Source organism: Nomascus leucogenys, chromosome 22a, assembly GCF_006542625.1.
Source record: "Nomascus leucogenys isolate Asia chromosome 22a, Asia_NLE_v1, whole genome shotgun sequence".
In the NCBI taxonomy this organism is placed as follows: Eukaryota; Metazoa; Chordata; class Mammalia; order Primates; family Hylobatidae; genus Nomascus; species Nomascus leucogenys.
This window is the reverse complement of record NC_044402.1, coordinates 24,619,119-24,647,042: the sequence shown is the minus strand read 5'-3', so window position 1 is coordinate 24,647,042 and position 27,924 is coordinate 24,619,119. Positions and strand designations below refer to the sequence as shown.

The following is a 27,924-nucleotide window of genomic DNA, read 5'->3' as shown; positions in this document are numbered from 1 at the left end:
TTGGGAACATTGCTTAGTTCCTCTGGGCCTCAGTTGCTCCATCTATTAAAAAAAGGGTAATAATAGTCCCTGACTCCTCAGATTCCTGGGTGGTATGAATGAGTTAATACTGTCAAGGGATAATTTTCACAGAAAGGTAAAATTGTAACTCTCATACACCTATAAATTGAACACATGTTAAAGATTTTAATTAACTCATTGATGAGTGTATATGAATTGCCTGAGATTGCCATAACAAAGTACCACAAACTGAGTGGCTTAAAACAACAGAAATTTACTCTCTCACAGTTCTGGAAGCTAAAAGTTGGAAATCAAGATATTGGCAGGGCCATGCTTCCTCTGAAGACTCTTGGGACAAATCCTTTCTGGTTCTTCCTAGGGGCTGGTTGCTGCTGGCAATCCATGGCATTCCCTGCATCACTCCAATTATTGGTTTAGGCTCATCCTCATTCACTATGGCCTCAACTTAACTCATTACATCTACAAAGATCATATTTCCAAGTAAAGTCACATTCTGTGGTTCCAGGCAGATATGAATTTTGGGGGCATGCTTTAACCCACCATAATGAAGAACCTGGTAAGATATTACAACTGGCTTAAAGGATAGCCCACAAACTAGGCATGTTTATAGATTAGGAATATCAGAGTGACTATACAGATGGAGGCCAAACTAGCTTCTTCCCCAGTCGGGGAGGGAAGTTCACAGAAGCTCTTCCATACGGGACAGAATTTACAATCCGTAGACAAAATTGTTTTGTATTGCTACAATTATCTGCAATCTAGAAAGCTGTAAAATAATTCCCATAGAATCAGACTGAGAAACTTGGAAGGGTGTGCTCTAGTCAATACACAGCTTTTCATTGAAACACATTTTTCCCCAGTAATACATGCAAAATTATAGAAAAGTTACCACTTCCCAGTGAGCACTATACAGGTAAACTTATTAAAACCTCTAATTTCCTTTTCAACTTAAATCACAAGTCAAAATAAATTACTCAATTATACATTTTAAATTGCAATAGCAAGACCAATCTATTAGGTATTCCAACTAGGTCAACAACTTCTGTTAATACAAATACTCAAAATACCAAATATATATTGATTATTCTTAAACTCAACACAAACATATTAATACTATGGGTCTGATTTAGATTCTCATTTCTATTGTTAACTCTAAATTTTCCCAAGCTAAAAAATGTTTATTAACTTTAAAGATTGATCTTCATCCCCTAATGAACTCCAGGTTCTTTATGGAACCATCCACTGGCTTCCAGTTTCCATATAGTTAGGGTTGCCCTATCCAAGCGGACCCTCCTCTTACATCTGTAAGGCAGAAAATATCTTTTCTTTACCCATCACATGGGGCATGGCTGAGACTCTACAACAACAACAAAAAACAGACTGACAAGAAAAAAAATTAAACAACTGTTAAATATAAGTTTTACATGACACAGGAGCCTTCAGTTATAAAGACCCAAACGAACAGAGAAAACCATATCTTTTTATGGACAGTCATACAGATTGGAGGACAAAAGGATATGATCGAATGGTAATAAACTGTGATCTGTGGGGCAGATCTTAGCAAGTCTTATTTGTTCAAATTCATCTTGGTGTCTCTGTGTCTTCATTCCTTTTCTCCTGGTGTAGGGAGAGCCCCTCTGAAATGAGGGTCTTAAGACCTACTTTAGAGGAAGACCAGAGAATTGTCTTATGACCTGATTCAGGGGAGAAGGGCAGGAAAAAGTCAGAGAGACCTTCTGCTTCTGTTGTTTTCTCAAATGCCAAGGTGTCACATTTGGGGATAGAATGTCTTGAACCCCATTACATCTGTCATTCAAGTGTAGTTAATAGCATTCCTTTCACTCTCAAAGGTGTCCCAATTTGGGGGATAAATTACTAATATTAATAGATCTTCCTATTAGACCATGAAGTCCAGAGGCCCGTGGGACATGCTCAGCCTTGTGTTTCATTGCCGTAGGTGGGAGTCTATCACTTAAAAGAAGGTTGGTCTCAGCCAGGTGGGGTGGCTCACGCCTGTAATCTCAGCACTTTGAGAGGCAGAGTGGGGCAGATCACGAGGTCAGGAGATCAAGACCATCCTGGCTAACACGGTGAAACCCTGTGTTTAAAAGTCCAACCTCAACAATCAGATCAGTTTTGATGACGCCAAGCCTATTCAGACATGATATCAGAGGCCTAGATCCAGAATGTCCAGTTATTTTCATCTGTGTAAACAAACTAGCTATCCTGGGGCCTAAGTCTGTTTTCTTAAATAACCTCTGATGAAGTAGTAAGCATAGAAAACTAATTCATAATGCATAAAACATATTGTTAAATGAATTAGTTTTGTCTGAATTTATCAGTCAATTTACTAGAGTAGTTGTTTTTTGTCCAGAGCTGAGAAATTAAGTTGAATTGATCTATTTGATTATTTCAGTGTTTCCTGGTTATACAAAGTGTGTTTGTTACCCTTCAGACTAAGGTTTATTAGACAAAAGTTCATGGGCCTCCAGAAGTTCGTGGTTGTGCTCTTAGGAATCTGTGGTTATGTGAAAATTTGTCCCCATCAGTACATTTCTGAGACTCTATAACTTTCCTTAGATCTTCAAAGGTGTCCTTGACCCCTCACAAGTTAAGAAATTCTGCTTTGGAATAATTTGGCATTTTGTAAGTGTACTCACTATGACTCAATCTTTTTGTTATATTACAAACAACCCTAACAGATATATTTTAACAATAAATGAAAATTGCCTGGCCTTTGTGTGGTGAGCTGCCACAGTTGGTTACTACTTGAGACTGTCATTTCAACAGTTACTACTGTTACTACTTGCGACCGTCACTAGGACAGTTACTACTGTTACTACTTAAGACCATCATTATGAGACTGAACAAAGGAATGAACATAGAAATGAAAAAGTAAGACAAAAGAAACTGTTTTAAAGAAAGTGTCCAGGGGAAGAAGGAGAGAGCTCCCTGCTTCTAGTGAGCAAAGGCAGCCCCTGAGCGTCCACAGCCCTTTGTATTTATTGGGTAGCAAGGGCAGGGAGGAGGAGGTAACGATTGGTCAGCTGCTTAATTGATCACGGGTTCATATTGTTACTAACAGGCTTCAGATGTACCTAATTACAAGAAACACTGCACTTGGGGTGTGACTGCCCTCAGCATTCCTTCTGGGTGGCAGACGCACTTTGTCAGTTTGCCAACATTCTGCATTTATGAGAACAGTTTGCTGTTTACTCATAGAGCCTCCAGTGGTATAGTGAGTTGATCACGACCCTCACTCTTTCAGCCTGCAACACCTTTGAATGTGATGGTTTTCCTTCTGAATATGTTATTGTGGTGATTACTTTCTTTATGGCTCACATTTAGCCTGTCCCTTGATAGGCTCTTCACACGGAAGTTCACTGAATGTTGCCACTTTTTCAAGTCAATAGTTGACAGATTTTTTCAAGTTTCTAATGCCTCCTACATGATGTTAAATTCTTCATACTGACTCTGTTTCCATTTTTACTGAAGCTGGTCAACATACTTTATTACCCTCTTTCATTACATTAATTAAAAAATAGCATTTGAAAATTTTAAGAATGAGCAAAATGTCCCATTTGTTCAAAATTATAGATTGAGTTTTAAAGTGTTCCATTTAAATATCAGACCCTACTTACTTGGCTTCATTTCTGTATGAACCTTTAAGAACATTTAGGGTATTCCAGAAATTTTCAAAATAATTTTTTAATTACAAAGCTGGCACTTGTGATTTTTGAGACATCTTATAAATATTGTTCTATTATATGTGGTGACAGGTATATGTGCTCTGGATTTTTATGGCACAGTCCCATTGAAAAGACTGCCATTAGAATATTCCATAAATTCAAATATTTCATCATTTTAATCTAAACTTCCCACATCACTTGTGCACCTAGAAAGAGCTTCCTTATGTACAAATTTTTCTTTAAGAAAACATGATCTCTGTATTTATATGACACATGAAGCTTTTGGCTTATATTTTGTAGGCATTAACTTAATCTTACCCATGCCTGTGTGTTCTCATAATTATGCAACTCCAGAGAGGAGACTGAAATTGTCTCCTCTTATTGCCAGGTACTGTCACTTTATATTTTGTTATTTCAATCTTTTTTTAAGCCAAGAAACTAGAAGGCTACTTTTAGGAAACGGCTCTGTGCATGAGAATAAAGAGGATGTAAGGACGGGCATAAATGAGACACTCTTCCATGAGAAAGTCTTTAGTGGTCTTTAAGATGGCAGTATTTCCATCTGAACACCCTTTGCAGTTATTTGTGGGTTTGTAGACATGGTCCAAAGATTTGAGATGATCAGAAATACTACCTCTAGACAGGTGGCATTTTATTGTAAAATGTTCTTCCTTCTTTCCTTTTTTATATTTTAAATAAATATTTATTGATCACCTATCATACACTAGTACTATTCAAGGCATTGATATATAATAAACGACCTCATTGATCTTACATCCTAACAGGAGAAAATAGCAAAAAAAAAAAAAATTAAAAAATTTTAAAAAGTAAAACACAAAGAATGTCAGATGGTGAAAAGTATAATGGGGAAATACAAATGAAGGAAGAGGGAGAAGGAGTACTGGAAGTTGCATTTTAAATAGTCAGTAAGGTGTCTTAGTTTGGGCTCCTCTAACAGAATACCACAGACTGAGTGGCTTACACAACAACCATTTACTTCTCACAGTTCTGGAGACTGGAAGTCCAAGATCAGGGTACTGGCAGATGTGTTTTCTTGTGAGGGCAGCTTCCTGGTTTGCACTTGACCGTCTTCTCCTTGTATCCTCACATAGCAAACAGCCAAGCTCATCTCTCTTGTGTTTTTTATTATAAGAGCACTAATTTCATCATAAGGGTTCCATACTCATAAATGAATATCCTCCCAAAATCCCCATCTTCTAATACTATCACATCAGGGGTTAGGATTTCAGCGTATGAATTTGGAGAACACACAAGCATTCAGTCCGTAACAGAAGGCCTCACTGAGAAAATGACATTTGAATAAGGACCTGAAGGAGCTAAAAAAGGAATCCAGGCTAATATCTGGAGGAGAAAAAAAAAAAATATATATATATATGCTTATTTTCAGAATGAGATAAGAAGCTATCAAGGATTTTGAGCCACACACACACAAAAGCAAGACCTGACTCACTTTTTTTTTGTTTGTTTTGTTTTGTTTTTGAGATGGAGTCTTGCTCTGTTGCCCAGGCTGGAGTGCAGTGGCGCCATCTCGACTCTCTGCAACCTGCACCTCCGGGTTCAAGCAATTCTCCTGCCTCAGCCTCCCTAGAAGCTGGGATTACAGGCATGTGCCACCATACCTGGATAATTTTTGTATTTTTAGTATAGATGGGTTTTCACCATGTTGGTCAGGCTGGTTTCGAACTTCTGACCTCAGGGGATCCGGCCGCCTCAGCTCCCAAAATGCTGGAATTACAAGTGTAAGCCACCCTGCCCGGCCCTGACCTGACTTACATTTTAGTAGGATCACCCTGGCTACTATGTTTCTTAATCAGGTGAGAGATGATACTGGCTTGAACCAGCTTAATCGCAGGAATGTGGTAAGGAATTTCCTGGGCTTATTTTGGAGGTTAACCCAACAGGATTTTCTAATAGATTATGTGGACTTGGAGTAAAAGAGAGGAGTCAGTGATATCTTAGCCTGAATTCTCCAGAAAGCAGAGCCCACGTGAGAATTCTTGTTGGGGAGTATGATCCCAGGAGCAGAAGGTAGGATGGGGAAGTGAAGCAGGGAGAGAGGGAGAGTTTGCTGCTGCTAGAAACAAATGGTTGCTGAAACCCCTAAGACCACCTGAGAATTCAGATGACTTGCATCTCAGGACCATTGCTTTAGGAAGGAGGAAAGGTAAAACATCTATCCATCAGTTCTTGGCTCCCATAAGTCAGGGATTTAATTCTACTGACCTTCCAGGTTTCTTGTACCTGGGTGATGAGAGAATTTCCTGATATTAACAAAAAAGTCCCTGGGTGGGAGATGAGAGGTGTGTGGTGCAGGGCTGAGATGCAGTCCTGTCGAGTTGTACCTGCCTGAAGCTAGTCAGAGCTCATACAGAACTGGTAGCTGCAGCAGAGCTAGTATAAGAGGCATGCTGAGAGAATCTAAAATGATGTAAAACAGGTACCCAGGGTTGGTTAGCCTTTGCACAACTCAGACCTGCCCAAGCTTTTCATTATGTCTAGCTCCCCTAATAAAATATAGGGCCTCCGATTTTGTAAGAATGAGATGTCCTTACTTTTTTTATTTATTTTTACAAGAAAGGGGGATACAAGCCCCATCTTCCACAGAGATTCCTTCAAGATGCAGTCCTTGCAAAGACATAATGCAAGAGTGTTTGTGAAATAAACTAGTTTGCCCTGCTGCAGCTGATCTTAAGGATGCCGTTGATAGTCCTCATCTCTCTTTGACTCCAATCCTAGATTTGTCTCACCCTTGCCCAGCACTCTGACTGGTTGTGTTGATTGCCTGATGGAAAGACCCAGACTTCAGCTCCAAGGGTTCTGAAAGCTTAGTTGCCTTTTTTCTTGTCATATGTAGCTGCTGTATTTTCTCCTTCACCATTATCTGTGGGCTCAAAAGAACCAAGAGATGCCCCAGTGAATTCCCTGCATTCTAGACACACTCCTCACTCTTCCTAATGTGTAGCAGCTGCCCTAGCTTCTCATGGTAAAGAGGGCCTAATATTTCTCAATAGAGAAACTCCTTTATTTACCTATTTGTCCACTAGCATGAGAAGCCCAAATGACCAGGTGGTCATTATAGTATCAACCTCCCTGTATTTTTTACTTGGAAGAAGTAATCTCTCCTCAGGAACTAGTACCATTAATTGGGCAGGAATACAGACAGGAAGCTCAAAATTTGAATGTTAGGTTACTAGGGTGATGGTGAGATGAGCCAATTCTATCATTGCCCCCGGGTTTTCAGACAGGTGTATCCTAGCTACATAGAACACAATAGCATATGTTGGCTATTGATTCAGCTCATATCCTTTCTTAGGTCAGATCCCCAATCCTGCAGGGCTTTGTCCCCAAGACAGCACCTTAGCTGAGTCTTTAATTCATTCCACCATTCTCGTAGGCAGTCTGGTTCTTCATGACAGGGCACATAGTGAGACTAGTGGATATAGTGTTCATATGCCCTTTGTTGCACCTTCTCTGCCATGAAATGCATCCCTTGGTTGAGGCAATGCTATACACATTTTCATAATGGTACATCAGGTATTTTATAAACCCTTAAATGGTGGTGCCGGTGGAGGCACTGAAGTCAGAGAAGGCCAAATCCAAAGTAGCCATGAGGTTTTAAATGAATTACTAGTTCTTACAGGGTGGAAAGGGTCCAGTATAATCAAACTGCCACCAAATGTCTGGCTGTTCTCTTTAAAGAAATGTGCCTTATCAAGGGTGCAGCAATGGATTATACTGCTGAAAGGTTGGTCATTTATAGGAGAAGTATCTTGATTAGACTTGATGAAAAGGAGCCCAAGCCATTGGGTCCACGCTTGGCTTCCATTCCTATCACCATGGCCACTTCATTCATGTTCATTTCCCCAAAACTGGATGGCATTTATAAAATGAGTCATCTAGTCTACCTGGGTGTCGAGATTCACCACAAACCAGAGTAATCAGTGGATACTCCCTGATGAGCATTAAGGTGAGACACAAAGGTCCACAGAATTTGTTCCCACTCCCATAGATATATCCATATTTGTTTCCTAGACTTTCTTGTTCTCTGTTTTCCAATAGTATTCTTTCTAGGCGAGTGGTCAACCAGGTAAGTTACTTGCTATTTCTTGGTATTCCATGTATACCCTTGCCACGGTTCTTTCTCCCTTCATACAAAGAGAATGATTGCTGTAATGCTCACAGATCAACTGACTGTGAAGATTTCCTTTCACCACTATCCTTTAGGGCTACCCTTGAGTGGGGCCGTAATGCGGGAGTAGTTCATTTTTTTTGGCTGGCATTAGCTTGTGCCAATCTGTAAAGCAGACACCAACCTATGAACTCCATCAAGTGGTCATATGGAGCTCTCCACGAAGCCAATTTCAGTGAGAGTGCAGCAGAGATAAGTGAAGTGGGAGTCTAGGCCACCTATTCATGAATTTACCTTCCCTTTCTAGACTTTCTTGATCCAGAATGTAAAATTTCTATCATAAAATCAATTGCTGCTGTGCTCACCTTATTTTATGACTCAGTAGAACTGGCAATACCCAATTCGCAATGGGCAGCTGTAGTCACAGAGTCACTTAGTGTCCCATTGAAGAGATCTCAGTCTCTACTAGGGCAGAATAGAATGTCAGGAATTATTTTTCTCATAAAGGGTATTTCTGTCCTTCAGAAGGGAGATCCTTGCTCCAAAATTTTAGGAGTCTGAGCTTTCATTCTCTTCTTGGGACCTGCTGACAAATCCACAGAATATCTATCTGTAGTGTTGTAAGACCTGCTGGGCTGGGCTGTGTGGCCCACATGGCAGGGAAGCTGGCATTTCAGCCTGAATCTGTTATAGACTCCTGTATGTCCTACCTGAAACCTGCAGCCTTCTGAGTTGTCTGATAAATGGGAAAACGGGTTACACTGCTGCCAAAAGCCAAGATGCCCAGCAAGTGCTGTGCTTCTTTGTAAAAGGTAGAAAGGGCAAGATACAACTATGTGTCCTATACCTTAGAAGGGATTTTTTTTTTTTGAGACAGGGTCTCACTCTGTCACCCAGACTGCAGTGCAGCAGCAGTTCATTTTTTTGGCTGGCATTAGCTTGGCTCATGGCAACCTCTGCCTCCAAGGCCCAAGCAATTATCCTGCCTCAGCCTCCCGAGTAGCTGGGATTACAGGCACGTGCCACTACCGCCCGGCTAATTTTTGTATTTTTAGTAGCGATGGGTGGCCAGGTTGGTCTTGAACTCCTGACCTCAAATGACCCACCCGCCTTGGCCTCCCAAAGTGCTGGAATTACAAGCGTGAGCCACCACACCTGGCCAGAAGGGATTTTTTAGAATGCCCCAGACTAAGCACGTTGCTAATGGAAGAGGTCCCTGAATCTTTGTGGGATTTATCTGCTGCCCTCTGACCTTCAGATTTCTTACTAGAATATCTAGGCTTCTTTCTGCTTTTTGCCCACCAACTCTAATTAGCATATCATCAGGTAGCAAACCAGTATGATGATGTGTGTGATGTCCTGACTATCCGTCCCCGCAAACTCTTATGAAGTGGAGCCCCTGGGGCAAAGCAGTGAATTGGTATTGCTATTGTTCCTAGGTGAAGGTTTACTACTTTTGATTCTCTCTATTGATAGGAATCAAGAAGAGAACACATTCACCAGATCGATAATCACATATAAAGTGCTAGAGGCTGTGCTGATGTGTTCCAGTGAAGACATCTGGCACAGCAGCTATGATAGAACCTACCTATTGGTTAAGTTTGTTAAAGTGCATTGTCATTCACCTTAATCTATTTGTTTGGGGTTTTTGTTGGTTCTGTTTCTTACAGGGGGCAGATAGGTGAATTGAAAGGATGTGAAGCAGCCACCATTCTGCATCCTTTAAGTCTTTCAAGTTGACACTAATATCTGCAATTTATCCTGGGACATAGTCCTATCAGTATAAGCTCAAACCTTGTATCCAGTGATCTTCAAGAAGTCTTGGATTTCTGTTTTACCAGTTGACAGTTACTTTGGCAACTGGCCACAGGTCCCTTTTAGGAATGACTCGGGGACATTAACCAATACACTTTCCCTACACTTCCTTAGGGGGATCCAGCAACACTTTTAATCAATGGATTCCTGGTTCCTGAGACATTAAAGTTTTAAAATATGTGCCTCTTAAGATGATGAAATATAGAAACTTGATGTGGTTACTATACACAGTACTAGAGGGAAGAATTTTCCATAACACAAATGTTTAGATTTAAATCATGCCTTGAAGCCAGATAAATGAAGTACAAGCTATAATTACAAAACACCTAGTTCTTCAGTGTTTGGATTTATGAAAATTGCCGTGATTGTTATCTATTGTGAGTTATTAATCCAAGTTACTTTTATTACATTTTAACAGTTTTAGCTATAACATAAATTCCATGGGTTTTCATTTTTGTTTTTTGTACTACCTTAAAATAACCTATCATTGTTCTGTGGGGTTTTTTTGCTCAGTTATGTGTTTGTATCAGCTTTATGCCCAGACCCATACTATATCTTCACATATAATATCTCAGTGCTCACAGTGGTCTTCCTTGGGAGGTGTTTGACTCTCATTTAGATGCGAAACTGAGACCCAGAAATGTCATCTTTTTTGACTTTTATGTCACAGCCAGTAAGTGAAAGAGTAAGAATTCAAATTCATGTCTCCTAACTCTAAATCCAAACCTCCTTCTACTATTCCATGGCTATCTTGCTAAATCTGGTCGATTTTCTCTCCCTCTCCCTCCCCTCCTCCTCTCTCAGTTGATGTGAAATTCACACAACATGAAATTAACCATTTTCAAGTATACCTACCATTCAGTGGCATTGAGTACATTCACAATAGTGTACAGCCAGCACCTGTATCTAGTTCCAAACTATTTTCATCATCTCAAAGGGAAGCTCATGCCGATTAAGCAGTCATTCCCCATTCCCCACTCCTCCCAGCCCCTGGAAACCAGGAATCTGCTCTCCGTACACATGGGTCTACCTATTCTGGATATTTTATGTAAATGGAATCCTACCATATGTGACCTTTGTATCTGACTTCTTTCACTTAGCATAATGCTTTCAAGTTTCATCTACATTGTAGGCTGACAAAGAGTATGGGCAATCAGACAAGTGACCCAAAGGGAAAACAGATGTAAACAGGCCTGGCTAAAGCTTGCAGCAATTTTTGGACAGGTTCATTTCTAACACATCAATGTAGATAGCAGCCCCATTCCATGCTCTAATACCTTATACCTTAGATACAAAAATCTGAACATCAAAAAGTCTATGTACTTGGCCAGATGCGGTGGCTCACGCCTGTAATCCCAGCACTTTGGGAGGCCGAGGCGGGAAGATCACGAGGTCAGGAGATCAAGACCATCCTGGCTAACACAGTGAAACCCCGTCTCTACTAAAAATACAAAAAATTAGCCGGGCGAGGTGGCGGGCGCCTGTAGTCCCAGCTACTCGGGAGGCTGAGGCAGGAGAATGGTGTGAACCCGGGAGGCGGAGCTTGCAGTGAGCCGAGATCCTGCCACTGCACTCCAGCCTGGGCGACAGCAAGACTCTGCCTCAAAAAAAAAAAAAAAAAAAAAAAAAAAAAAAAAAAAAAAAATCTGTGTGCTTATTCTCAGAGGCTTAGAGCTACAAAACATACTTTCCCGTGTCGAAAGGTTTTAAGAGTTCCCATCTTGTGAAGGAGGCTGTTTCTAGCCAGTTGGCAGAGGAGCACTATGCATGTATCCCTTCTGGATCTCATGGCAATCTTAGGCAACATTTCTAGAAAGCGGTGACTTAATAGCAATGCATGAAGCCATTATTCATAACTCTTTTATGAGTCGATATTCATGCAAAGGGCTTTTCTCTGTTATAAGGAAGCTGAAGAACAATTCAAAAAATATCCTATTTCTATCGATGTTTCTTATAATAATATTGGCTTCTATACCTTTTTTCTATCTCCATTAACAAATTTAACTAATGTGCCAAGGAAGAAAATTTGCTGTGAATTAGAAAACGTTTAAATGAGAGACATAAGTTATTCTTCACCTTATGTTTACCAGAGCTTACTTCTCAGTTATTTTTCCCCAACCTGCTTTAGATGTGGAGGCAGAAGAGGTGTGGTATAATTCTTATCTCCCACCGTCGCCCTGTGTGGGAGATTCTATTTACACAATTCACAGGATGAACAAACTAGTAAGATCTGTAAAATCTGCTCTCCCCACATTGAGTGATTATACGGAGCTCATGAGCTAATGCTGGTAGCATGATGTAACAGAATACACCTTGATCACAGGTTAGCTATTATTACGAATGCAGTAGTAGGTCTGAGAGCCTGTCAGATGTGGCCTGATTTAACCCTCGGTGTGAGCATTATATCCATTTGTGGAGGGCAAGCTTCCATGCAGGGACCATCCAGCAGCTGTTTGGCATCAGGGTGGCACAGCTTTATTAGGAAGAGCAACACTTGTCTACTTTTCAAAGGGGACATTTTAAAGACTTCCAAGAGTTCTCATCTTCTTCCAGATATATTCATTCCCAGTAGGGTAAAGGGACTGAAATTCTAACTAGGGGGGTGTCTGTGCTAATAGAGCCCATAAATCTGTAAGAAGGATTTATCTGTTCTGTGTCAGAGTTTGGCTGAAAATCCTGTTAGTATTGCCAAACCCTTCAGATGCCCATATTTAATGCTTGGTTGGCCTTAGGTAGCATAACCAAATTGCCATTTCCCAACCACCCTCAATCCCTGGAATCTAAAACAACAAAGCCAGAAGCTCTGAAATGTGCTTTACGAAGCATGAAAGAATCTTTCAAGGCTCTGTCTGATTCAGTTCTGTGTGATGATAGAAGGTCTAATGTACTTATGAAGGATTCCTTTTACTCATAAGAAACTTGGCACTTTACAGAAAGTATGTATTTCATGACCAAAAAAATAGGGTGGCTTGGAGGGATTGTGCTTTCTTTTTGTGTTGTATCCAATATCTTCAGTATCAACAGTAGCAAAATAGAGCGGAAAAATTTCTGGTATAAAGCTATGTCAGCTAAAAGTCATGGTGAAGAGCAGAGGACAGTTTTCCACTGAATTCAGGGAAATTATTGCGTGACTATGTGAAAAGACCACTTACACAGTAAGAGTGGTAAGTAGAAATGGACAGTGGAATTCAGGAGACCTTCCATAAGTCCTAAGCATCTTAGCAAGGCACTTAATCATTCTGTGTCTTACCTTTTGTATCTATTAAAGGAAAACTGTAAGATGGTCCTGTCCTATTTCAGAGAACTGTTAGGAAAAGCAAGGACATCATTGTTCAAATGTTCATGAAGCTCTTCCTATTCAGGGATAACCTTCCCCATTCAGCAGAGTAAGACTATGGGAGGTTATTGTTTGTCACATATTTTGAAGAACACAAATGTACAGGGATTCTGAAAGAACTTGACTATAAAACAAAGCAACACAAATGAAGTATTTCGTTTAAAAGAATCTACACCCATCCTTTTCTTCTACACTTTTGTAGCAATACAAGATGAGTCCCTCCACCTACATCCATGTTCTTTTGGTTTCCTCACCCTATTTTGACTTTCTCCTCCCTCTCCTACTCGCTCAGATGTTTTTCACAGCTATCTAAACACACTCAAGTATCTTTCCTCTAAAAAAAATTTCACTCCATAGTTCTCACATTTGCATCCACCTACCACTCCTTCCCTGCCTCTATCCTTCCCTTCACAGCTAAATGTTCATAAGGAGCTTTCTCATGTTGCTCTTCTGATTTTTTTACTCCCCATTCACCATTTAGCTTGGTGCAATCTGGCTTTTGCCCCTATTACTCAATTGAAAAAGGTCTTGCCAAAGTCATGTTAACAACCTTTGTTGCAAAATGCAAAGGACATTTTAGATCCTTTCCTAAGTCAAATGCTCAGTAGCTTTTGTCACTGCTGACTGCTTCCCTTGGTTTTCTCCACATCACACTCCTTGATTGCCTGGTGCCTTAGTTTGGGTCTTCTGAGCAGCACAGGAGGCAGGGCTGCTGTTGCATAATGGGGAGGATACTGAGCTGGTTAGGTGTGCCAACTGCACTCCTTGCAGCTTAATAGCAAGTGCATTTTTTTTTTGAGACAGGGTCTCACTCTGTTGCCCAGGCTGTAGTGCAATGGCACAATCTCGGCTCACTGAAAGCTCTGCCTCCCGGGTTCACGCCATTCTCCTGCCTCAGCCTCCCGAGTAGCTGGGACTACAGGCACCCGCCACCACACCTGGCTAATTTTTTGTATTTTTAGTAGAGACGGGGTTTCACCGTGTTAGCCAGGATGGTCTCAATCTCCTGACCTCGTGATCTGCCCCCCTCGGCCTCCCACAGTGCTGGGATTACAGGCATGAGCAAGTACATTCTTAAACGAAGCCCTCACTTCCACAACAGCCACAGCCCACCCCTTGCAAGATATAGATCTGCTTCTCCACATACCTTTGGGGAACAGATTATCCAGGATTCCAGTGGGCCTGTCTTCCTGAGGAGAAACTTGAAAGAGGTAACTTAGGGAGTAGTCGGACCCCTGTTGCTGCAGTTGGTCTGTCTGGGATCACAGTTGGTACTTATCATCTCTCTCCCACTGTTCATTTTAAATTCCCCCTCAGCTTTCACCTCTGCTGGTCTTGACGACTTATCTGCTGATATGATCAAAGCTTTTATTTTTGAGGGCCTGAACCCATAGTAACCACACTTTTCTTAGGCTGGGGTTATTGCACTTGTTTGTCTATAGTCACAATTGAGCAAGTATGTCCAACTGGATCATCTGAGTTCCAAATATATTTCTCCCTGTCCTCATTGTGTAATAGCAGCCCTGCTTCTTGCTCCTGATCAGGGTCGTTATTCCTAACAAGATATTGACTTCTCCTTCAACCTGCTGGTCTCTGTATACAAGAAGTCCTGAATGCAGTCATAGCCTGAGTTCTCCACAGAGCCTAGTATTATAGGAAGAGGAAACACAGACTCAGCGAATCATTGAATGTGATATAAGTGGACTCTCTCCTGCTTCTGCCCAATGGTTCCAAGAACCATATATTCTTCCTAATTGGGATAACATCCATATAGAGGTTTGTGACTCAGTGTCTAGCCTATGTGATGATACCCCACCATGGCAGACGCCATGATGTAGGCAATTGCCTACAAATTGGCATTCCAGTTGTGCCTTTGGTAGGCTCTTGCGTTGCTCTATAGAGCTACCTGCCTCTGGATTATGTGGTATGTGATAAAACCAGAGGATCCCATGGTCACAGGCTCACTCGTCTCCTCCTCTGTGAAGTGTGTCTCTCATGGTCGGATGCTGTGTTATATGGAATTCTATGTCTGTGGATCACTTTCAAATCCTCCAGCTAGTAGTGCTGCCTGGGACTTTGTAGGTAAGAAAGGCAAACAGTTATTGAGAATAAATGTTTACTACCATGACAATAATTCACAGGCCCTTCCAGGAAGAAATGGCTCAAGGTGTCATAAAGTGGCCATGTGATCCCTGTTGTACTGCTCAGGTTTGATCCCTGGTATACCACTTTCCACTAGACAAATTGCTGCTGAGTCTGCCTGACATTCTGACCTAATGTGTTCTGCAGAGCTCAGCTCACAAGGGGCAGTTTAGAATGCATAGTTACTGGCTTCCAGGGTCAAATATTCAGTCTCAAATAGGGCTCAGTAGCACCCCAAGAGATGTTTTTCTGCACTGCAGATGGTGTGGCCTCACTCTAGAGCTCCAGAGTACTGTATTTTGATTCTTCTATGAAGGCTTGCCGTAAACTCCACACCACACTACCTCTTTTTTCACTTTTCACTCTTCCAACACAATAGAGCCTATGAGATTATATGGCCCAAGAGGCAGGGCTGCTTGTACCACAGCCTGGTGCTGCAAAGTCCTGCTCAGGCCCTATTCCAAGTTGGCAGACTTCCATATTAACTGATACATGGGCGAAGCAATCTTTCTACAGTATTCTATTCAAAGAATAAATCACAGCTTATTTGTCCATTTTCTTAGATATAAACAAAAGTATAACAACTCTTAACTGTAAGTTCTGAGTTTAGTCTTCAGCTCTTTCTAATATCCCCTTGGACCAGATATAGGCCTTCTCATACAGTGTTCACTTGTTTGTCAGTTGCTATCAACTTTATCTCAGCATTAGCTGTCTGTAGTAGCTTCAAACTTCACAAAAATCCAGCTAATTCCTTCATCCTTGTATTCATTGCTTTCCTTCATCTTCCTTGCCTCCTCCTCAACAACATCCCTCCAACACACACAGACACACACACACACACACACACACACACACACGCACTTTTCTAAAGCATGAACATTGCACAGGCCAGGAAAGTTCTCTCACAGAACTTTCTTCCACGCCATCATTGATTAAAGTTTTTAGTAATTGGGCTGCCACCTTGTGCCAGAGACTATCTGTGCCCCCTGTGCCACCCAGAACAGGATCCTCATTACCAGCTTTCAGGAAGTGATCTGCTCCCAAAACCCCATTTTACCTCCTGCTTTCTCAGACCAATTCCAGTACCAACTGTGTCAGTTCAGTTATTCTGGGAAGCAGATGCTCAGACAGAGTTAGGAGGGCAAGTGGTTCATTGAAAGATAACATCTGTGAAAGATAAAGGGGGAGAGCCCCAGACTGTGCTACAGATCTGACAAAGTCTTGGCCAAACCAATGCGGAGCTCTAGAGCAAAGACTGCCTGTTAGAGGAACCCACATTGGGCATAGAGGCCAGTCTCTAGAGCCGCTGCCTTGCTCAGCCCTGGGCTGTGGGCTTCCCAGGAAGAGTAGAGCCTTGGTTAAAACACTGTGACGGTTCCTGCAGGTGCTGCAGATGGAGGCTGGCAGCTAACTGCCTCCTGACAGTTACACAGAAAGCTGTTTCCTGGAGGGAGATCTGAGTGGTGCATGTCTGTGGCTGCCATACCCATTTTCTTTTTCATCTTCTCTGTTTGCACATCTTCCTTTCTGTACCAGCTTCTCTTTCTTCCTCTACCTATCATTTAAATGATGCTGGATGGTTTTGAGGTTCTTATCTCATGCCACGCTTCTCCAGCCTCACCTACTCCCATTCATACATCTAATGAGATTCTAATGAATTTGAATTTCAGATCTCTAAGCCAGATCTCTAAGCCAGGTCTCTTTTCAATTGGATGAAAACTTATTTCATCCAATTGCTCACTAAAATATCATTCAGTGTCCTTATATTTAACATTTCCAAAGGTGACATTATTATCTTCTTGGCCAAAACTATCTGTATACCCATCTCAGTGAATGGATCCATCAGTTACCCAGATGCTCAAAGCAGCATAGTCATCTGCAACAACATGGATTAACCTGGAGGACATCATGTTAAGTGAAATTGGCCAGACACAGACAGACAAATGCTGCATGATCTCATGCATATGTGGAGTCTAATAACATTGATCTCATAGAAGCATCATGCATACGTGGAGTCTAACGACATTGATCTCATAGAAGCAGAGGGTAGAATAGTGGTTACCAAAGGCTGTGCAGAGGGTAAGGGGAGGAAGAAATGAGGAGAGGTTGGTCAACAGGTACAAAGTTACAATTAGGTAGGAAGAATAAATTCTGATGTTCTATTGCACAGTAGGGTGACTATGTTAACAATAATGTATTGTATATTTCCAAATAGCTAGAAGAGATGATGTTGAATGTTCTCACCACAAAGAAATGATAAATGTTTGAGGTGATGGATTTGTGAATTACTCTGATTTGATCATTACACAATGTATACATGTATCAAAACAGCATACCATGTTCTAAAAATATGTGCTAATTAAAAATAAGAGAAAACTAAAAACATAAAATCAGTATTTAAAGACAAAGAAAAACAGACACATAGGATTATTCTTGATACTTTCTTCTCACTCATCCCTAATATCAAATCCATTATTAATTATTTCTAGTCTAAATATATCTTGAATCTCTCTCCATTTCATTTGTTTTCATCTGAGTTCTCACCACTAACATTTTTTTCCACCTGAATGGAAATGGAGTTTCTTTTGTTCTTGCTAAACATAGCAGTCAGGGTGAACAGCCTGTACTGCGGACAGGGTCTCGGTCCCTTGAGTAAATTACGCTATTGGCTTCCATTGCTCTTCAGAAAATTTCAGACTCTTCACATGGTTTATGAAGGCCCCGTGATCTGGCCCTGCTTGCTCCTCTTTGCAGGCAGATCTTTTACTAGTTTCCCTCCACTTCAGTCACTTCTATTATTTCAGCCACTTTGAACTATTTTTATATTCTAGAATTTTATTTCAGCCACTTTGAACTATTTTTACATCCTAGAATGTGTCATTCACTCTGCTGCTCTTATTGCTTGCACAAGCTATTCCTTTTTATGGGAATATTCTTTATTTCCACTCTTGTTTTTTTCTATAATTAACCCTTTTCCATCTTTAATGCATATGAAAGCACAAAAATAGCAATACAGATAACTATGTGCTATCATCAAAATTAACCAGAAGTTAACAATTGGCTTTAACTTAGCTTTCCCTTTTATTTTTTAAATAAATAAAATGTTACAGAAACAGCTAAAGCTCTGCCACTATCCACTTTTTCCTTCTTTCCCTACGCAGGGATTAAGATACAATTTTATTGTTTTTGTACCCTCTCTTGCTGTTAAGAAATCTGCCACCAGCTCAGTTATCTTTCTCTTGATGCTTTCATCTTTGACTTTTATTTGCTTTTAAGGTCGCTTTGTCTTTAATGTTTAACAGTTTTCCTGTAATATGTGTAGATATTGATGAATTTTTATTTACCCTGCTTTGAATTCATTGTTCTAGTTTGAATGAGAAGTTCTTAGCCATTATCTCTTTAATATTGTCTGTCCTCATTTTCTCTATTCTTTTCTCACGTGAGTCCTATTAGATGTAAGTTGGATCATCCATCTTTCATTCTTGCCTTTTAACTTCTTTTTTGTGTTTTCTAATATGATATGTCTCTCTGCTACATTTTATCTAGTTTCTTAACTTTACATACATTTCCAGGCCACTATTCTTCAGCTAACTACTCTTCTGTCTAATCCATTTCTGTTATATTTCAGTTGTCTGTTCTGTTTCATATACCTGTTCATTTTTGTGGTTTTGATCATGTCTTTTATGTCTTGAATTACTTTAAAAAAACTTATTTTGTAATCACTTTGAAATCATTCTATTCTCTGTAATTCTTCGGGGTGTCAGTTTGAAAATTGTGAGATCTTAATGGCTCTTTCATGGTGAATTGTTACCTTTTTATTTTATAATTTAGGATTATAAACTCATTTATCATTGAGAAAATGGCTCAAGGGGAGTTCCACATTTGTTTCCAATAGCAACATCAGGGATTTCACTGCTCAGGGATATATTTTATGATACTATCTCAGCTTGGGAGGTGTCTCAGCCATCCAGTAGTTTAAATGCCAACCAAAACACACAAGTTTATGGACAAGTGCATGGTTCCAGATTCTCAAGAAGGCTTTTTTAAAAATAGAATATTGAGTTTGATGCAGTGGCGTCGGGGGAGGGACTCCTCTTTGCCATTCAGATCGTGGGGAAAGCAGTGGGAATCAAAATGAGGAGCAGCCAGAGGACAACAGAGGAGAGGATGGGAGGCTGACGACCTGGGCCCTGGGCCTGTGAAGGCTGGGACTCTTCTCTAGCTAGAGGACTCTTCTTCTATGGGAAGGATAGCATCTTCCGAGGACCCCTGCTATGGTGAGCAGGCTGACATAGGTGGTGATGAGGTCTGTTCCTTTCTAGGTTCCTGTAGAGATCTGTAGGTAGCTGTTCACTAGGAAGTTAACTAAGAAAGAGAACAAAAACTATTCATTTGGATCCAAGGCCCATCACTGCTGGTGGCTGTGGTGGCTTTGGATTGTCGGAACACCATCAGCTTCAGCAGGTCTGCACTAGGGAACAATCATTCTTCCCTAGCCCAAGCGTGCCTCTGCCCTCTGTATCATTGACAGAGGCTGCATGTTTGGCAAGAGAACATAGTGACTGCTGAACTGAAAGTTGACTCTAACTCTCACTACCAAGCTTTTCCCTGACCCAGTGAAAGAGTATTAAGACATCAACCTAGCACACGTTGAGAACCAAGGCCAAGATGGACAGGGCCAAGTAACTGGGCTTCGACCATGACTGGGACTAAGAATAAGACAAGAGCCCAGGCCAAAATGGAAAAGAGGCTGCTATACAGGCTAAAGCTGGAGAAGAGAGGGAGGCTACAGGTGTGGTTAGGCCTGTAGCCAATACCTGGGCCAAAGCAAAAGACAAGCCAGGGTCTCCGACAGATGCAGTGGCAGAGATGAAGGCAGTGTCTAAGAACAAGGTCGGTGCTGAGATGAAGGAAGGAGCCCCTGTCAGAGCCTAAGGCTCTGGGCAAAGCCACTGGAGATTTCAGTCCCAAGGCTGGGAATGAGTCCACCAGCTCCACATGTAAAAATGGGGCTGGTATTGACATCTGGGTCTGGGCTGAGGAAGAGGCCACTATCAATTCCTGGTTTGGAAATGGAGAAGAGGCTGGTAATCATTCCGGTGCTAAGAATGACAAACCTGAAATTGGTGCCCAGGTCTGTGCTGAGGAGTTGGAGCCTGTGGCTGGGGCCAGTTGCAAACCTAGGTCTGGGGCTGAGGAAGAGGAGGAAGAGAATGTCATTGGGAACTGGTTTTGGGAAGGAGATGATGCTAGTTTTAACCCTAATCCTAAATCTGTGAGTAGGATAGTTAGATCTCAGCCTGTGGATGAAATTAATGAAAAAAAAAATAGGCCCAAGGACTTGTCTGAGGTAACTATCTGGCCCAAAGCCCCTGCTGTAACTCCAGCAGTGTTCAGATTAGATCCCAGGCACCTGAGGCAAGCCCTCCTTCATATACTGTTTTGGCCTCAGCTGAAGAAAATGCCTATTCTTTGCCTGTGGCAACAGCCCGCCCTTCTAGGAACACTCACTCATGCTCACAGCCCATCCCTGAGTGTCCTTTTGGTTCCAACCCTTGCATCCAGACCACAGATGAGATTAGATGCCAAATCAGGATTAGGGAGGTAAATGGGATTAAGCCATTTGCTTGCCCTTGCAAAATGGAACGCTATGTGGACTCTGAGGAATTTGAACAACTTGTTAGCTTACTTAAGTCAACTACTGATCCTCTTGTTCATAAAAGAGCACAGATTGCAATGGGTATCCATAACGTTCACCCATTTGCCCAAGAGTTTATTAATGAAACATCTTTGAGGTTTTCTGACAGTTAAGAAACTAAAACAAGATCATACTGTAAATATGTATGTAACTTGCTTCCCCCCAGTTGTGTACTGTAAACATCTTTGCATGTCAATAAATATGCCTCTACAACAACAACAACAAAAACAACAAAATAGAATATATACAAGGGATATACAAACTTTGGTCAGTAGGAAGATTTTTGCTGACTCACATTTTCATTAAGTGTATAGCACTTTGACATTCCTAATTTTGTAGCAATATCTTAATTCCAACTCTGCCTGTCACATGTGCTGACATCTCTTCTTACCTAGTGTCTGCATTAAAATCCAAACACCCAGGATCCTGCGGCTGGCGATTCCTTCCCCATGATCATCTTTCTACCTCTTGAGCACTCACAGAGCTTGTTACTGTTTTCAGTTCTTTCATAATATCTGGGGAGTTCTTGGAGTTCTAGAGAGTTCAGCTATTCGTTTGAAATAATTGTTATGTTTTATCTAACATTTATCGGTGGTCATAGTGGGAAGGTTTGGGGATTATGCAGACTTCATCTTTCAGTTCCTAGATTATTCATTGTCCAGATATTTATTGTCTTGGGGACTATATTGGGTATTGAAGAGAGTTGGTAAAAAATATAGATAGATAGAGAGAGAGAGAGAGAGATAGAAATAGATCCTACACTGTTAACTTTACGATAAAATTAGACATTGGTTTCTCCAGGCTTTCTCTAACTTTTCTCAAATCTCAAAATTAGCTATTATACGTAGCTAACTCATTGTATATTTCCTCATTCTATCATTCTTTTTTTTTTTTGAGACAGAGTTTCGCTCTTGTTGCCCAGGCTGGAGTATAATGGCACAGTCTCGGCTCACTGTAACCTCTCCCTCCTGGGTTCAGGCGATTCTCCTGCCTCAGCCTTCCAAGTAACTGGGATTACAGGCTCCCAACCACCACTCCCTGCTAATTTTTGTATTTTTAGTAGAGATGGGGCTTCAGTGTGTTGGCCAGCCTGATCTCAAACACTTGACCTCAGGTGATCCGCCCACCTTGGCCTCCCAAAGTGCTGGGATTGCAGGCGTGAGCCACCACTCCCGGCCTCATTCTATCATTCTATCACACTATTTTAATTATATGTTAATTTGTCCGTATCATCTTCAAGATTGTAAGTTATGAGAAAATGGTAAAGCATGTCCTTATTAGTCATTCCACAGTGTCTTGCACAAAGTCCACCGCATTGCAGAAACAAGATTATTATTGCTGAACACAGTTGCTTCAGAAAGTACTTGAGAGTTGTCAGTATCTTTTAAGAAAATTCAATTATCAGCCTGTTTTTCCCAACATTCATGCACTATCCACCTTTCCTTTTTCTCAAGTTTGTTCTCCTCTGTATGTAAATTATCTCAAGCCTCCTGTATCCTTAAAAACAAGGAAAAAAAGGAAACAGTAATACCTTCTCTAGTTTCCTGGATCTAAGGATTGTATTCTATAACTCCTTCTGTCAAATATTACACAGTTTACCATTCCTGCATTTATAAGCTCTTTTAAAAGCCAGCCAAAGCAATCCTGGTGCTTCCCAGATGCCAGTTCCATAGGAATATTGGTCCCCCATGAGGCAATTTGCTAAAGCACTCTGGCTCTTTCCTGATGTCTGCACTTATGACTCATGGCTGATTTGATTACTTCCCGGTGACTCCCTGAATCCCTTGCTTGTTTCTATACTTCAACCCTATTTCGATTTTCTTACATTAATTATGTTTTAAGCATTAATTATGTTTTAGGCTTGATTCAGGTCTTATGCTGCATCCCACACTTTTTAAAAAATTAAAAAACAAAACCTTTTTATTGCATCCTATGCTTTTAATTGACAGCTCAATTCACCCCTGGGATTTCTCCATCGGGTCACGCAGCTCTGAAAGCTCTCTATTGCCCCCTTCTGGTAGCTGGCAGACTAGTTCCTCAATTAGCTTACATCGTCAATGCTAACCTTGTTGCTTGATGTTGCTGTGCCTCAGATACTAGTATCTTCCTTTCTTTCTTATATTCTTCACTGCCGCTGTTTCTTCATCATGTATTTTTTCCTCATTCCTTTCAGACTGACTTCTGCTGCCTCCAGCCTTCTACCAAAACTTGCCATCCCATTGATACAAGGCCCTCTCAAGTCTTCTGGATGATCTCTGTATAAGAAAATATTGCCCTTCCCTTTCCTACTTAGCCACAACACTTTATTCTAAGAACTTGAAGTTCTATTAGAAATTATCTACTCTAGGAGTCTTCAAATTTGACAACAGATTAAAATTGCCAGGACAACTTAAAAATACTGTTTCCTGGGCCCCCTTCCTGAAAATTCTCACCTTTTAGGTCTGAGGTAGAGGTCTCTTTTGACCTATTGTCAGCATTAAAATCCAAACTCCCATTTGAACTTTAATTTAAATGTATTTATTCAGTTAGGTAAATCATGCATTGGGTAAAAATTTAAACAATACTTAAATCCACCCTTCCTGTATAAGTGTTCTTACAAGCTATAGAGCAATACCTGAGACTGGGTAATTGATAAAGAAAAGAGGTTTATTTGGCACAGAGTTATGCAACCTGTACAGGAAGCATGATGCTGGCATCTACTTGGCTTCTGGGGAAGCCTCAGGAAACTTACAATTATGGCAGAAGGTGAAGGGGAAGTAGGCGTGGAGAAAGGGGGTGGGGAAGTGCCACACACTTTTAAATGACCAGATCTCATGAGAGCTCACTCACTATCATGAGAACAGCACAACAGGGGACATCTACCCACCATGATCTAATCACCTCCCACCCGGCCCCACCTCCAACATTGAGGATTACAATTTGACCTGAGATTTAGACAGGGACACAGATCCAAACCATATCACTTCCCCTTAGTTTCCTTACATTTCCTCTCCTAAGGCAATCTTTGTTAACTGTTTCTTAAGGATCCGTGTAGGCACAAATTCCATATTCTAAATACATGTCTCAACTGATTTGGATACATTTGGTCCGCTAAGCTTGAGGAGCCTCTGATTTAATTCACCCCTCTCATCTTCCTTGAAATTCTTTCATCCTTCGACATCCTTTGTGCTGATTGTCGAACATCTCTGATAGTTTGAATCTGTCTTCTTGGTCCACACCTCCTACTTTTTCTGACTGTTTAACGTGGGCATTCCCCCAAGCTACTCCCCTTGATCTTCTTTTCTGTCTATATTTTCTTTCTTGACACATCTCTCCAGACCTATGAGTCACTCACAGAATATACTCAGATCACTTGCGCCAACATCTCAAGCTAGCCACACACCAGTATTTTTTCTACCAGTTAGACATTTCTGTCTAGTTGTCTGGGAGCACCTCAAATTCAGCATCCAAAATGAACTCACCTTTCTGTTAACAAAACTACTTATGCTTCTCTTTTTCCCTTTGTCCTTACTTCTGTTATCATTGACTCCTCCTCTGCCTCTTTTATGTTAATTGCACCTTGAAATGCCCCACACTTCCCTTCCCTCCACTTCAGTTTCATTTGTTACAGTATTTTTTACACTAGCTTCACTTGTGGTTACCACTTCCCTGCCCACTGCTCATAAGCCCCTTGAGGATTCTTGAGGGCAGCAACTATATTTTCTTTATTTCTATGTTCTCGGCACCTCACTCACTCTCTCATAGTAGATGTTCCATAGATATGTTGGGTCAATGAATATCTGTTAAAGCTCAAATTTTTAACATGGCAGTCGACATCTTCCATTTCTGATTTACCAACCTCTTTAATTTAGATAACTTAATTTACGCCTTGCCACAACCAAACTGGACAATTCACAGCTCTCCTGAATGCACATTGCAATCTTCCTTTTACACTTCTTTGTTTATGCTTTTCTTTCTGCTTGAAATGCTCATCTGCTCCCTGCCTATCAAAATCCTACAGATCCTTCAAGTCTCAGATCAAATGCCTTATTCTTCCCAAAGGCTTCCCAAATCCTTAAGTCCTGGGTTCCCACAGCATGTGGATTGCACTTTAGTCTCACTTCTGTTCGACTAAATTTATAAAATCATTGGATTTTAGTTGTGGAAGACACTTTAGAGGTTACCTAAGACAACCCTGTATTTTACAGCTAAGGGAACTGAGACCCAGAAAGAGTAAATGTCTTGCTCAAGATTAAATATCAGCCAGTGGCCAATGGAGCCAGACCTAGAACCCAAATCTCCTGAATTGTTTTCCAGAGCTATGCCACCTATGCAATTGTTTTAGCTTCTCTTCCAGACCATTAGTGCCAAAAGTCAAGGATTAAATTTTACTCAGCTTTAATTCCCTTATAATATCCAATGTAGCACCTTTCATATAGTAGGTTCACAAAAGCTATACTGGATTGAAATGAATATTTAATGTACTGGTTAATAGATATTTTTAGCCAGAGTTCCCTGGAAAACAGTGTGAGGCAGAGATTACTTGCTGATGTGAGAGTAAGGAGAAAGAAAAGGCAGGAAAGGCTAAGGGACAATACAGTGACTACTGCTTCCCAGCGAACCTGGAAACCCAGCAGAGAATGTGGCAAGTGGTCTGTACATCCAAGCAAGGTATCTGTGGACAGGCTATATGGACCCATGCCTTGGGGCAGTTCATAATAAGCAATTTACTGTCCCCATATCTTCTCATATCCTTTTTCCCACCCATCAAAGTTACTCCCCTGCACTTCCAGTTCTGTCATCTGGCCCCTTTGATGGTTCTTTGGAAAGCCAGATTCCATGCCCTGTGGGAAGATTCCTTGGTTGAGTCCAGAGTGGAAGAGGATGCAAGTATGATATGTCCGATAAAAAAAGCTTTGAACCTACACCTGTTACTTAACCCTGTTACTTGAGATTGTTACTATGTTGGTTTTTGAAATCCATTGATGCTGGAAACACAAAACTGGTGGTGGCTTTCTTTAAGAGACAGGCTGAAACAGAAATTTTTTTCTTTTTTTAGACGGAGTTTCGCTCTTGTTGTCCAGGCTGGAGCGCAATGGCACAGTCTCAACCTCCGCCTGCTGCCTTAGCCTTCCCAGTGGCTGGGATTACAGGCACCCACCACCACTCCTGGCTAATTTTTGTGTTGTTAGTAGAGACGGGGTTTCACCATGTTGGCCAAGCTGGTCTCGAACTCCTGACCTCAGGTGATCCACCCACCTCGGCCTCCCAAAGTGCTGAGATTACAGGCATGAGCCACTGTGCCTGGCCAAAACAGATAATTTTTAAATGTTTTGTGCAAGTTAACAGTGACATTCATGAAGAGAATGATTAAAGTACAGCTTGAATAAGTTCTGATTTTTCTCTCTTAAGAATAATGTGCAAATCCATATATGACTTTTAAAAATCATCAGATTTCAATGTTTTCTCATATGATGTTATGATTCTACATTAAAAGAACTATAAACTCTTCTAATTAAATTACTCAAGATAGGGCAAAAGAATCCATGATTCTTTGTCCTCAAATATAACTCACACCATAAATGCAAGTTGTTCACCAGTGCACATGACAAAAAACACCTAAGTGGGGGGAAGAATTCTTTCTTTCAGACAAGTGGTTTTACCTACTTTAAAAAAGCCTTGAAAACTTGGACACCCTTCAAGAGCCTCTGAATATTTTTCTTCAGCAGAAATTCCAGCCCAGATGTTCAATAACTCAGGTTTGTTTTAAAAGAGGAAATAAAGAAACAAATTTTTGTAAAGAAAGGGCAAAATTTGAAAGCAATTAATGGTGACATGTCCAAGAATTTTGCTTCATTTTATTATGAACGCAACCATTCTTTCCAAATTTTATCGTCAGATATTGGAGAAGAGAGAGGAAAAAAGTCTGGGAATTGGAGATAAAATTCAACGTAAAGGAGACATTTTAAATCCCAGTCAAGAGGAAAGGAAGAGTGATGGCTAAGCTGACTGCCAAAAGACATTGTAAAGTTACCAGATAATAACAAGGGATAATAGAAGGGCCTAGGGAAGTTCTGTTCATAGACTTCAAACTTGGAAAGGTGTCCTGCAGACCAAGACCTGCTGACCTAGCAGTGGCAAAGTTGCCTTAAATGAATTCACACCGACAAGCCTGGAGGGATTACGTCTCTTGATGCTAAAGTGATTCAGTCATACATATCTGAGGGCACTAGGTGAAATTTCTGGAGAATCTTGGAAAATAAGTGTGGGACCAGAAAGATAGGACCACTTTGTTCTGGTTTACTTTAAAAGGATAAAAGGTGCTTTTCATTTGCTGGATCACTTAAATGCTCTAAGCCTCTGGTTCTCCTATAAACTGGGGACTATTTACTAGCCCCATTTATCTACCAGAATTGTTTTGATAATTTTAAAAAAAGATATGCAAGCTAATCATAAATTCTAAATCAATATAAAAATGGGCTGGGCGTGGTGGCTCACGCCTGTAATCCCAGCACTTTGGGAGGCCGAGGCAGGCAGATCACGAGGTCAAGAGATCAAAACTATCTTGGCCAACATGGTGAAACCCTGTCTCTACTAAAAATACAAAAATTAGCTGGGCGTGGTGGCACATGCCAGTAGTCCCAGCTACTTGGGAGGCTGAGTCAGGAGAATCCCTTGAACCCAGGAGGCAGAGGTTGCAGTGAGCCGAGATCATGCCACTGCACTCCAGCCTGGCGAGAGAGAGACTCTATATCAAAAAAAAAGATATTGAGTGACTATTTAAGTCTCTTTCTTCTTTGCATTTTCATTGCACTTTACACATACTACTGTTGTAGATCTTACTGTGTTGCATGGTGGAGAGGTTTATGTCCAGTTTCCCAACTGGAATGTGAGATACTCAAGAGGACAGACGTCAACTTATTTTTCATATGACCCCCCCAAACCCAAAACAAGGATTAGCATTTAATGAGTGCTTAACAAATACTTGCTGAATGCAGCAAGATTAAAAAATAATCTCAGCAGACTGTGCTGCAAAACAGAATTGCAAGATGATACCTAACTAAGATAAATATAAACCCTACATTTGACTCTA

The 27,924-nt window shown here is 40.9% G+C and overlaps 1 protein-coding gene and 1 pseudogene across 3 annotated transcripts in view; both read left to right on the top strand.

Moving 5' to 3' along the window:
* Nucleotides 1-27,924, top strand: part of TSHR (thyroid stimulating hormone receptor) — a 172,256-nt gene that overhangs the window by 6,678 nt on the left and 137,654 nt on the right. The gene's annotated exons all lie outside the window — the stretch shown is intronic.
* LOC105737960 lies at nucleotides 19,854-20,965 on the top strand (annotated as a pseudogene).